At 51.4% G+C, this 8,354-nt stretch overlaps 1 non-coding gene across 1 annotated transcript; it reads left to right on the plus strand.

Moving 5' to 3' along the window:
- The first annotated feature begins 3,005 nt into the window (after nt 1–3,005).
- LOC146034168 (5S ribosomal RNA) lies at nt 3,006–3,124 on the plus strand. Its single transcript, XR_014459575.1, has one exon. It is a non-coding gene; the product is annotated as a 5S ribosomal RNA (ribosomal RNA).
- The last annotated feature ends 5,230 nt before the right edge of the window (nt 3,125–8,354 follow it).

An 8,354-nucleotide genomic window follows, 5' to 3' on the forward strand; every position in this document is an offset into this window, starting at 1 on the left:
TGTGTTTATGTTTGTAGGCATTTGTGTATGTACATGTATATATATACATGTACATACACAATATATATATGTGGATATATATAGCGGTGCTGGGCCAGCATTCTCGCTTCTTACATTCAAACAGCGGTTCGATATAGTTTCCTGTTTGTTTGTTTTCTAATGTATCTACATACACATACATTATAACTAGAGATGTGCACCGGCCACTTTTTCGGGTTTTGGGTTCTGATTACCTTGAGGTTTTGGGTTCTAATGGGTTTTGCCAAAACACCTCCTAAGTGTTTTGTGTTTGGATTTCTTGGGTTTTGGGTTCTGATTTTTTTTGTTAAAAAAGCATAAAAACTGCTAAAATCGCAGAATTTTTATTTATTTTTTGCTCCTACGCTATATTAACCTCAATAACATTCATTTCCACTCATTTACAGTCTATTCTGAACAGCTCACACCTTACAATATTGTTTTTAGGGCAAAAGGTTGCACCGAGGTAGCTGGATAACTATGATAAGCCACACAAGTGTGCGGCACAAACACTAGACTGATATGGCACACTTAGCATACCCTCTAGGCTGATACTGCACACCTAGAATTACCCCTGGACTGATATGGCACAGGTAGCATCACCCCTGGACTGATACGGCACATTTAGCATCACCCCTGGACTGATATGGCACACTTAGCATCCCCCCTAGTCTGATACGGCACACCTAGCATCACCCCTGGACTGAAATGGCACAGGTAGCATCACTCCTGGACTGATACGGCACATTTAGCATCACCCCTGGACTGATATGGCACACTTAGCATCCCCCCTAGTCTGATACGGCACACCTAGCATTACCCCTGGACTGATATGGCACGCTTAGCATCACCCCTGGACTAATACAGCACACTTGGCAGCACCCCATGAATTATACGGCAGACTTGGCTTACCCCAGGAATTATACGGCACAGATGGTGGCACCCCTGACCTGATACAGCACACATGGAATTATACGGCACAGATGGCGGCACCCCTGGACTGTTACGGCACACATGGCGGCAGGCATGGAATTATACGGCAGACAAATTCCTGCAGTAAAAATAAAAATGTGTATTCTTTTAATTATAAAAAAGAGCAGCACACCTTACTTAGCAACACCCCATGAATTATACAGAACTCTTGGCTCACCCCTGGACTACAGCGCATTTAACAGCCCTTGCAGTAAAAAAAAAAAAAACACCTTAATTTTATTTTCATTAAAAAAAAGGGCAGCTCCCCTGGTCTGATATGGGACACATGGGGCACCCCTGGAATTATACGGCACACATGCGGGCACCCCAGGACTGATACAGGACACATGGGGGCACCCCTGGACAAATACAGCACACATGTGGGCACCCCTGGATGGATACAGCACACATGTGGGCACCCCTGGACTGATAGTACTGGTAGCCAGTGGAAACAGCAGATTGGAATTATATAATGCAATAAATACTGGTAGCCAGTGGCAACAGACTGGAATTATATACTGCGATAAATACTGGTAGCCAGTGGAAACAGCAGACTGGATTTTTATATACTGTGATAAATAATACTGGTAGCCAGCGGCAACAGCAGACTGGAATTATATACTGCGATAAATACTGGTAGCCAGTGGAAACAGCAGACTGGATTTTTATATACTGTGATAAATAATACTGGTAGCCAGCGGCAACAGCAGACTGGAATTATATACTGCGATAAATACTGGTAGCCAGTGGAAACAGCAGACTGGATTTATATACTGTGATAAGACTGGAATTATATACTGCGATAAATACTGGTAGCCAGTGGCAACAGCAGACTAGAATTATATACTGCAATAAATAAAATACTGGTAGCCACTGCCAGTGGCAACAGCAAACTGGAATTATATACTGTGATAGGTACTGATAGCCAGGGGCAACAGCACACTGGAATTATATACTGCAATAGGTACTGGTAGGCACTAGCCAGTGGCAACAGCAGAGAGCAGACTGCAGCAGACACTAGGCAGTGCAGGGCAGGCAGTGGCACTAGCAGCACCAGTGGACTATCACACTGTGACTGACTATACAGGAGCAGACTCAGCAGAGGCAGGCCCCAGCACAAAGGAGAGACAGAACACAGCACCAGTCATCCTTGCAATGGTGATGTCTTGATCACTGAGCAGAGACACAGTATACAGCAGCACAGGTCCCAGCAGAGACCACACACAGCAGCAGCACACCCTTCCCTACCCTTCTCCGAGATTGGAGTGAAGATGGCGGCGTGAGGTTGCGGAATTTAAGGGTTCCGTGATCTCGCGAGAATCCAATGCCGGGCGATGACGTTTTGCCCGTGCGCCCGGATTCGAGTAATGCGGTGTACACACGGTCCGATTTCCTTTCCGATGTTGACGATATAGTCAATATCGGATCGGCATCGGATGCAGATTGCAAAGGTTTTAACCCTTGCGATCCCGATCCGATCCCGATGCGTGTTCACGTATTGGAAGCCAGAAAGTCTTGGCTGCCTTGTCTATATAGTGCAGATCTGCACTATATAGTCAAGATTGGATGCAAGTCGGATGTGCTTTAAGATCCTATCCACGATCCTATCTGGTCAGATCGTGGATAGGATCTTAAGGCACATCTACCGTGTGTACACACCATAAGGCGGGAAGCGCCGAGCGCTGCTCGTATCCGGGCCCGGATTGATGACGTCCGTGCTGGCTCGGATCTGAGGAATCCGAGCCCGCACATCTCTAATTATAACCAAAACTGATCCTTTTGGTAAATCCGTGTTTTATACAGGCAACAGTACATCTTAAGGCATAGACTGGGTAATGCTATTATAGAAAAGATGCTTCTGTCTTGAAACCTAAGTGAAAAAGACAGTCCTGTGGAATTTCTGCAAGGTAGAACCTTGGTTTCTAGGTCACCCTGTGCAGGTCCAGTCGGGTGATGCAAAAAGGGTGTTTTTTTTATCAACCACTAGGGTGACACTCTGAGTGGGCCGGCTATGAGCCTACGGCCACACCACCCTGAACACGCCTGATCTCGTCTGATCTTGGAAGCTAAGCAGGGTCAGGCCTGGTTAGTACTTGGATGGGAGACCGTCTGAGAATACCAGGTGCTGTAGGCTTAGGCCTCCCGCTTCTTCCAATGGGTGCAGCGCAAGATCCTGGCCTTGTTAGCAAAACTATACCGGCAGATGGACCCTCCCTTCGGAGGTGTTCCTGTGGTTGGTAGGCCATTGGGGTGGACCAATGGTGGATTGATGGCTTTGCGTCACATTTACCAGGTCACCCTGTATGTGTCCAGGTCTCGAGACCCTGCAGGTTACAGAGTCCACGCTCTGTTAGGTCAGTCCAGTGGCTATTCGTTCGGAGGTAGGCTTTTCCCCATTTTTGCTCCTCCTCAAAGTAATTTGTACATTAAAAGTGGAGGTGGGGGCACCTTAATCCAGGAGAATCTGGTTCTCGGATCTGTGAACCCTGTTAGGGGTCTCTCTTATCTGTCTGCCTCTGGGGCCAGAACCACTCACAGGGCTTTTCAAACAACCATATTAAGAGCCACGGGTTTGAATTCAATCCCAGAAGTTACCGTTTGTCTAGGGTTTTGTCCTTTCAGTAGAAGTAGTGGGGGCTGGCCTCCGCATGTTTTCGTTAAAGGAACAGGGCTCGGCTCTCTCCTTTGTATTCCACAGCCTATGAGCTTTGTGGTACGATCTCCGCCCCTTCTGGCAGGGGGTCCTGCAGATCCAACCTCTGTTTGTTACAAACATATTGGTTTGGTAGGATCTTTTTCTGTTTCTTTAGGCCCTTTAGGGCTCTTTGCAGACTAACTTGGACAACGGTTTTCCTGTGACCGTTGCTGCTGGGTGTCTGCCCGGCAGGCTCTGTCAGGTCAGTCGCCTTTCATAGTCTTTCATTCTCATAGAACGGATTCTTTGAAACATGACATTACACCTCACAAGGTGGTTCCTGAATTTCAGGTCATCCAGGAGATAGTGATCCCTGCCCTTCGTAGGCTGGGGGTCTCTCCTAGGCAGCAATCAACTGGAGATGGTCTGTGCTTTGCACAAATATGTACATCACGCTGTAATACTTTGGCCATCTGACTCTGTCTTTATCCACTAGAGAATACATAAGAGGGGCTGGTCTGCTTCCATGCAGACTATTGCCAGCCGATATCTGCGGTCGTTTATCAAGCAGGATTCCTTGTTCACCTCACTCCCGGTTCTTGTGGGTGTCCGTACTCATTCCACTATATCTGTGGGTGTGTTTCGGGCTTTTACAGGTGGTGCAACGGCAGAGCAACTTGGCAAGGCGGCAACTTGGTCGTCTGCCGACGATTTCTTACGCTTTTTTGCGTTTGTTATGTTTGCCTCCCAGAACTCGGCATTCGGCCAGAATATACTGGCCGCGGCACAGGCGCGTCCCCACCCTTAGGTGGCTGCTTTAGGACTTCCAAATGTAATCCCTGGGGCCCCTGACGTCTGGCGCAGAAGAAACCAAGATTTATGTCTTACCTGTTAAATCTCTTTCTTCGAGGACGTCAGGGGCCACAGGGATCCCTCCCTGCCGCGCCTGCTTCATGGTAGTGAAGTTCATAGTTCCTCCGTTGAGTAAACTTAGTTAAAAGTTCCTTTGTTGAGGTTATGGTTTCTCTGTTGAGCAACCACACACACACATATATTGGTTGAATGTGTTACTGTACGGGTTTCTCTTCCTTCTATCTTGTCTCCTGCCTGGCTTTGGGAAAAACTGAAAGTAAGCTAGCCTAGGAGGCGGGGTAGAGGAGGGAGGAGCCAGGGCTGTCTCTGGGCAGTCCAGAAGTTTTAAACCTTTCTGGTGCTGGAATTGGTCGTGACCTCACTCCTTACCCAATGTAATCCCTGTGGCCCCTGACGTCCTCGAAGAAAGAGATTTAACAGGTAAGACATGAATCTCGGTTTCGGTTGCTATGTCCCTCTGATGTGGGTATTCACTGGGTACAGCTGCCTGCTGCGTCCACTGTTGTAGCGGTGGGGGTTGCCTCGCCTGGTAAAGTTGCCATGGTTGAGGATATTGCCATTGTCCCGGGTACGCACTGTGGGGCTGATGGAGGTAGCTGGCGCGTGGTTCGTGATGGTTTGTCATTGATGTATATGCCCCCTGGTTGGCAGGAAAAGGGTACTGCTGGGGCACGTGCTGGGTAAAGTGCATTGGCCCCTGCTGTGTGTAGTATGTTATAGCAGGACTTGGATATGGTGTGCAAATTGAGATGGTGCATGCTGGGGCCAGCCACTTGCAGCGCTGTGACTGTGAGCTTCTTGGGGTGCATGCTTTTGTGTTGCTGGTGTGGGCTGCATGTATTGGTTATACCCGGATGCCATGTGTCCAGGTTGTGCCTGCGGAGCCGGCCTTGGCCATTCGTGTGTGGCAGTGTTTGGCAAGTGCCCTACTGTAGGTGCGTGCTGAGGTATGTGGGCAGGTTGGGGTGGATGACCATAAGCGGCATATTGGCTGGATGCTGCGGGGGCTGCTTGCACTGGGGCGCTATGCATGGGCCCCGCCATGGTGCTGTGCTCTGGCTGAGTGGTCTGATTTGGCTGTGGGCTGCCTGAACTGGGCAGAATCTGGCTGCAGTGACCTCTGCTGTGCGTTAGGTGGTGGGGTGCCTAACTGAGCGTAATTGCTGGGGGCAACAGATGTCTGCAGCGACCCTTGCTGCACTTGGTTAATGAAGCTACTTGGCAGGGGTTCTCTGCTGGGGGGAGGGGCGGGCTCTGGAGTAAAGGGAAAGTGCTGGCTCCTTCCCTCCCTTCTGACCTGATGCTGCATGCACGCCCTGGCTGAGGTATTGAAATTGTATGGGGGGTGGCTGGGTGCCATTTTGGGGGGCCTGCGTGGTGGGGATACTAGCGGGTGTGGGCTCCCATGAGGGGAAGAGGTTGGGGGATTGTGTGCCGCGGGCAGTTGGCGCTGACCCGTCGCTGGGGTTGAGCGCCGAGAACTGGCTTTGGCTGGGCGGCGCTGACCCGCACAGGGGTTCCGGTGCCCGGCGGGTGGATGTGGGCGGGTGACGCTGCCCCGTCGCGGTGGTGAAGCGCCTGGTATTGGGGTTGGCTGGGCGGCGCTGACCTTGTGAGAGGCGGCGCTGGCGAGAGCTGTCCGTGACCGGGCGGCGCTGCCACGGCGTGAGTGCCTAGCGCCGTGTATTGGCGGCGGTGTCCGGGCTGCGGCTGAGAGGAGGTAGGCAGGAGCCGGGGACCGACGGGCGCGTTGGATGCGGAGAAGATGCTTTCCTGGATGCTGCTGCTGAGCGTCGGAAAGAGGGGGGGCGGGCTGCGCTCTGGCTGTGAGTGCGGCCCTGTTGTGGCTGATTACCGGATTCTGGGTTAGGGTCCCGATCATCGCTGGCTCACCCCGCTGTAGTAAGCGGTCCTCCTCCTATCGCTGGATGTGTCCTTCCTCCCTCACTCGGCCGGCCTCCTCCATTGCTGGTTCTGGTCCTCTGGTCACCGATCTCCGACCTCCTGCAGGTGCCTTCTTTATTCCTTTCTGCCGCTGTACTGGTCCCCGGTACCGCGCTGGGTTCTCCTTGGATCTCTTTGGACGGTCCATGACTTTCTTTTCTCTTCTCTGGTATTCTGGTACAAACACTTCACTGGTATTCTGCTCCTAATGACCCTCCCCCTATACCTGGCCTTCCTTAAGTATGGTGATACGCCCTGGGGAGGGGTCACTTTACACTTAACACCTGAGGACGTTCCTGGAATCTCTCTGGTGTCTCTGGCTGATTCTGTTGTATTGAAGATGTGAATACAGTTTTCATGTCACCTGAGATAAGTATATCATTACCTGCTGTGTTTACATCCAGTGATATGTCTGCTGGTGTCTGCATATAGAAGCATATGTGGTTACCGGGGAGTGAACCAAGGATTCCCCTCTTACCTTGTGCCGTCTGGGCACTTTAGGTTCGTCGGGTCCGGTAGACAGGAGATCACTCTTCAATGAAAGGGACACTGACGGATAAAATGACTCAGGTTTATCGTTGGAAGGAACGTCACCACTGACCCCCTCGGCTGAACAATAGGGCAAGAACAAGGCACAATAATAACACGGCAACAATCAATCAATTCAATGTTATCACTACAGATCAAGCAAATTCAAGGGCTACCTTACAACATCACCCTGATAGACTAACACGGGGAGTTTACTAACTCCAACCTGGACCGCAGTGTTTAAACCAATAATGGATCGGGGTATGTTCACTCCCGCAATTCTGAACTGGCTACGGACTCTTCTCCTGTTACAAGTACCGGACGGTGCGCTACGGGACAAACACCCCCGCTTTATTGTTACCACGGGACCGCTACACCACACCGGTACTGTTAACGCAGAAGTTCTCTGTGTACCTCACTCCACATACTAAGCTTCACCACATAACATTAAACCTTTATCACGACTTATAACACTGGTAGCATTACAATAACAATACGGTTCCCCAAGGGGTCACTGGGATAGAGTGACCTGTAAGACACGTCGGTTGTCCGCTCTGTGTGTTGGGCTGCGGTCTGAATGTCAATGTCACAGCAGAGTCCTGAAAAGGTATCTCCTTTGATACAGAGGGCGTAATTCCTTAGGGCGGCCACAAGATGGCGCTGTCTCTTCAATAATGAGGCTGCACACTAACCACTATGCTGGGCACTGTGTAACTTTTGATTGACAACGAGAACCAGGGTGGCTGGGATTTCTCTCCCAGTGCTGTCAGTCCCCAATAAGTTCCGGGCTGAGTGTGGGGATTCAGATACAGGGTCCCCTTTTTGGATAGTGGCCCCCTTCCTATAGTGGTCCCGAGAGGGTGCCAGTGAGTAGTGCAAACACTAATGAGGGAGTCCCACGATAGGGCTGGGCGGCACTGGGACTAAGTGGCTGCAAGTGGGGGGAAAGCAGCATTAGGGTTGGCTGGGCGTCAGTGAGGGTAGCGATGCTGGGGCTGGCTGCTGGCAGGCTGGCTGGGGAGTGGGTACCTGATGTCAGGACGCACCTGCAGGCTCGGGGACTCGGCTCTCCACGTCGCTGGCATCGCTGCTGGGCCTGGTCCTCTTCGCCGGGATGCACTAGTGGGGGTGCTGCAGGCGCAGCGTTGCCCCACTCCGTGACTCCGCCGGCTCTCCTGTCGCTGGATCGGGGAAACGCTGGGAGTCAGTATTCGGGTCTTCTCCTATGCCGCGCCGTTTGTCAGGTGACGCGGCCGTCACCGGGGTCTCTGGGGATGAGTGGTGACGCTGCTTCTCAGCGTCCTCCACTCTCTCTCTCTCTGCACCACACGCTTCCTCCGGTCAGCACCATCGCACTCCGTCCCTTCTTGCCGCACGCCTGCCT

Source organism: Crinia signifera, chromosome 8 (genome assembly GCF_055691185.1).
Source record: "Crinia signifera chromosome 8, ASM5569118v1, whole genome shotgun sequence".
NCBI lineage: Eukaryota > Metazoa > Chordata > Amphibia > Anura > Myobatrachidae > Crinia > Crinia signifera.